This window comes from Gossypium hirsutum, chromosome A04 (genome assembly GCF_007990345.1).
Source record: "Gossypium hirsutum isolate 1008001.06 chromosome A04, Gossypium_hirsutum_v2.1, whole genome shotgun sequence".
In the NCBI taxonomy this organism is placed as follows: domain Eukaryota; kingdom Viridiplantae; phylum Streptophyta; class Magnoliopsida; order Malvales; family Malvaceae; genus Gossypium; species Gossypium hirsutum.
The window spans coordinates 23,316,184-23,321,163 of record NC_053427.1 but is presented as its reverse complement, the minus strand read 5'-3'; the positions used below and the strand labels follow the sequence as shown (position 1 = coordinate 23,321,163).

General features: G+C 34.4%; 1 non-coding gene across 1 annotated transcript; it reads left to right on the top strand.

The window, feature by feature from the left end:
* The first annotated feature begins 2,502 nt into the window (after positions 1-2,502).
* LOC121228403 (small nucleolar RNA R71) lies at positions 2,503-2,609 on the top strand. The gene has a single exon (XR_005925979.1). It is a non-coding gene; the product is annotated as a small nucleolar RNA R71 (small nucleolar RNA).
* The last annotated feature ends 2,371 nt before the right edge of the window (positions 2,610-4,980 follow it).

Sequence of the window (4,980 nt, the reverse complement as noted above, 5' to 3'; positions counted from 1 at the left end):
ATAAAGTAAAGGTCCCCCCTTTTTATTTATTTGCAGATCCCTTAGAATCTGACTCATCTTTTTCCTTCCTCGACATTGGAGTCCATGGTTCAAGTATAAACTCTTGAAATTCATGCACAAAAATAAACGGGTTATGAGATATATATTTTAAATACATCTCTGATTGATTCATCCCGTATTTTTGAGTATCTCCAATAATCTTGTTACTGCAACTACATGTGTTGCATCATAGCCATTATACCAAACTGATCACTTTGTGGAATGGTGCTAGATAAAGGGACTCTCAGCATCAAGCTTAGGAAATTTGTTAAGGGTGGTTTCAGTTTTGGGCAAGCGGGTGAGTAGCTGAAGGTAGGGTTTAGAGTTGAAAAGGGTGGCGATTTTAAGGATAGTTTAGGTGCAGTAGTTGATAACATTAAAGGGTTGAGTGAGATGCACTATTGGGCTACTTAGGAATGGTGGTGGAGCAAGGTAAAGGATGTAGGTTTTTGCATAAAAGGGTTGAATATTTCCCTTCTTAGTAGCATCTTAAGCCCAATGGCAGCTATTTTTTGGATCCTAAGCTCCCTATACTAGAAATAAACTAAAAAAAAAACTCAAAGAAATTAGCTCTTAGGTTAAAAGTTGACCCTTTATTTAACAAAACAAATACTTAAACTCTTTGGGCTACTTAGAAAAATATTTTCTTTGAAAAAATACATTAAATTAAACTTCTAGGAAAGACTGGAGGGGTCACGGATGGTCCCGCTTAAGTCCCAATCTCCTAGATAGAGTTTTAATTAATGTAATGAACTAAAGAAAATTTTATCTAAGTCTACCATTTTATTCAAATGAGAAAGTGAAGAGAACTCCATTTTATTTAGGATCGTCATTGACCATGATGGTGTCAAATGGCCATTTGTCATACCAACCATAATTATCTAAGAAGTAATCATATTCTTTCCCATCAAATCTGCCAACATCTTATTAGGGAAAGAAAACCCGTAATGACCTTTCTTGGTGGCGTTGTTTAACTTCCTGTAATTCCTATAAATCGTCCAACCCGTGACTCTAATATGTGAAATAATCTCTAATATGTGAGGTGAACTCAACTGAAATAATGACAGGCAAATTCGAAGATAGACCCAAATAGTCATATTTCAAATAAGGAGACAAAATCTTCAATTCCAATTTAACTGGCTCTTCAATCAACAACTTTGGTTGCGTATACTCCTAAGATGATAGCTCTAATAATTCAAATGGAACTTCTTGAGTGAATTCCTTCGAATTAGCTTCCAACCAAACCAAACATTCATTGTCTTCATCATCACTTGGTGATTCCTCCAATAGAATATGTTCTAACAGATCGTCTAAAGAATTAAGCTCTAATTCTGTAGAAGCCAACGATTCCATCTTCGAAATAGCAGAGCAGACTTCAACTATATCTTAGGATTTAGCAGCATCGAAGTCATTAAAATTCACCTCGTCATCAAAGATTTCTTTCATCTGAGCACCATTTTACTGCTTCTAGAATCGTTGAGGATATGGCAGCGGTGGAATCTTAGCTTTAACCAGACAACTCTTCTATGGAAATTTTTCTGTATCCAACAAGGTTGTTAGGTAATCAGAACTAATTGGTTTAGAGTTTTCCTCATCAAGGATCATTGAATCTAACTTCTGTAATACAGGAGTTTCAACACTTCGTTGAACTTCCTCTTTGTCTTGAGCCATCTTGAACCTCAACCACATTGGGCTCCAATGTCTTTCCACTTGGCAAAGAGACTGTTTTGCAATGTTCTTTGCCCAAAATTTTTGGATATTCTGTGTTGCATGGCCAAATACCTTGGGGTTTATTTCAAAATTCATCGGTTAGCTGAACCATTTGGTTTTCCAGATTTCTTAAATTGGTATCATTCTTCAGTATGTATGCCTTCAGCAGATTCTCAAGATCACTTGAAGATTCAGTTGGTGGGGGTTGTTGCACTTGTTGAGAAAATTTCGATGGATAATTTGGTCGAAATGGAATAACAAAGTCGCTATAGTCTGCCTATTGATTACTTCATGTAGAAATTGGATGATTCTGCCATGAAGAGTTGTAAAAATTTGATTGCGGACCATTCCAATTCTAATTTCCCATGTAATAATTTGACTCTTGATTCGATGGGCAATTTTCAAAGAAATGGCCATCTCCATAGTATTTACAAGAAATATTCTTGAACTGGTTCAATTGCTGACCTGTTGATTACTGTTGAAACCATTAACAGTTATGTTCTTAAGCATAGAAGACGTAAGGGATACCTAGGCTGCCAAAGAAGCAAGTGTGTCCGCTTTATGTACTTCTACTACTCATCTTTCTGAGGCTACTCAGTTGGCTGGCCATTATTGCTGGCAATTCTTTCAATAATCTCGTAAGCATCGTTATAAAACTTAGAAAGAAAGGCTCCATTTTCCGAAACATCCACCATCATTCTAGTATGAATATTGAGACCAATATAGAAAGTCTCTATTTGAACACAACAAAGAAAGTCGTGATGAGGGCAATTTCGTAGTAATTCCTTGAACAGCTCCCATGCCTCAAATAAAGATTCTTCATCAAGTTGTTGAAATGAAGTGTTTTCATTTTGGATCTTGGTAGTTAAAGATCGAGGGAAATATTTCATTAAGAATCGTTCAATCAACTCTTGCCATGTAGTTATGGAACCGGACAGTAGGGAGCTCAACCACGCTCGTGCTCTATCTCTTAAGGAGTTTGGAAATAATCTCAATCTCAAGACGTCTTCAGTCACCCCGACTAGTTTAAATGAATGACTCACTTTCATGAATAGTTGAAGATGAAAATGTGGATCTTCAGTAGGAATCCCACTAAATTGACCCATACTTTGCAACATTTGGAACATGACCGGCTTCAGCTTGAATTGTTGTGCCTCAATTTCAGGTCTCTTAATACTCGGATTGAGCTCGTTGAATAGAGGAATGGCATATTGTTTGAATGGCACAGTTTCTATCATCGGCGACAATAATCGGATTGTGAATATTATAAGTGAATGTTCCTCCTAGATTTTGGTTTGGAATTTTGAAATTCATATCTTCGATCCTTCTTTGGTTCACTTGTCTTCTCCTTTCTTAGAAATTCCTGTCAATTTCAAGGTGTACGTGGAGTAAGTCAATGGTTTGATAAATACTCATTAACACCTGAAACAAACACAAAAAATAAAAAATGAAATTAAAATTTAACAAAAAAAAGTAGACCAAAATGCATAATTAACAATTTCACAAATAATGTCTTCTAAAACAGTCCCCGGCAACGGCGCCAAAGACTTGGAACGACGGAAATGTGCAAGTGTACACAACCACAAAATGACAAGTAAATTTCGAGTTATTGTACCCATAGAGACTGTGAAAAGAATTATTTATGAATGCAATTTAAAACACTTTGGTAAAAAAAATATTTTGTTTTCAAAAAGGGTGATTAAAAATATAAGATTTTAAACTGAATAAAAATAAAAGTTCTAATGCATGATTTCAAAATATGATTTAATCAAGATTACATAATTGTGTTGGATTAATTACATTTCTTTAACTTAGAATTATTAAACTCATGTTTATGTTGTTGCAAATAAATTCACGCAACTCGGTAGTTTGCTAACTTATGAACATACTCACCTACACAAATCCATTCATCTCTTAACATATCTCTATTTAATTCAATCAATTAAACAGATTCTAATAAGCAAACATGTTATTGCACATACATACTCATTCAATTGAACAAATCTCTTGCATATTCCTATGTTAATTCAAAAATTTAATTAAATCTAATAAGCACATAAAAGACTATGTGAGGTAACAAGGTATCCTTACCTTGAAATAGTTTAATCACAATAATCTTGCATGTTATGCAAGACAAATGTATCGCCAGATACAATGCTAATTTAGCCATCAGTTACCTTAGAAGAATAAAAATGCACTAATTAAGTATTGTGTCAATTAATTACAATTTCAATCCGTTTAAATAATTAATTCATTAGTTCCCTCACAATTATAATGAAAGAATAACTTAGAAATGATTTTACTTAGTCAAGCATTTTACCGAGGCCTATAATAGCATAAACACAATTTTAATAATTTAAGAGCACGAAATGCAATGAACCCAACACAAATTAAATTCAAGATAAGCTAATTAAATTAACCAATCCAACAACATAAATATTAATAGATGTGTTCATCACAAAACAACAAAATTTAAAGAGATAGGGAACAAGAATCAAATCTGGTGTTTTTCCGTGGCTTGACTAGGTTGCTCAGTTCTTCCTTCTTTATTGTTCTCATTGATCAGGGCTGCTAGGAACACTCAATTCCTACTCCAAAATGGCTGAAGAAGATCCCTTTCTCAAGAGGAGAAATTGACAAAAGAGCAAGGAACTTCGAATGGGAAAATGAGAGAAAGTGGAGAGAAGAGAGAAAAGGTATGAATGAATGAGATGTGATTCAAATGATTAGCTTAAGGGGTTTTGTAGTTGAAGAATGCTACTAAAAATAGCTAAAATTATCAGCCGAAGAGCCCTCCCTTGGCCAGCCACACATGTTGTAACACCTTAAACCCGGCCTAGATGTTATGGCCGAGTCTGGCGGTGCCACATGAAAGTCTTTTTCATAAGATGAAATTTCGTTTGAAAAAAACCCATTCTATATTAACCCTCTTCAAAATCTTAGGTAGTATCTAGGTCGTCTTGTTCAGTGTTAAAACACAAGTTGTTTTAACAAAATAGTTAATCAATTAGATCGTAGTTATCTTTTTAAAAGCGTTGTTTGTTTGTGGAAGCTTTTTGAAATAGAATACGTACTTGCAGTATTTTGAAAAGCATTTATCATTTTGAAAACTCGTGTCCTACTTCTAGCAAATATGCATCATAATAAAAAAATCCCAAATTAAAAGTTAAAAATTTAAGATGCCTTATTTCTATAACACCCTAAACCCGGCCTAGACGTTATGTCTGAATT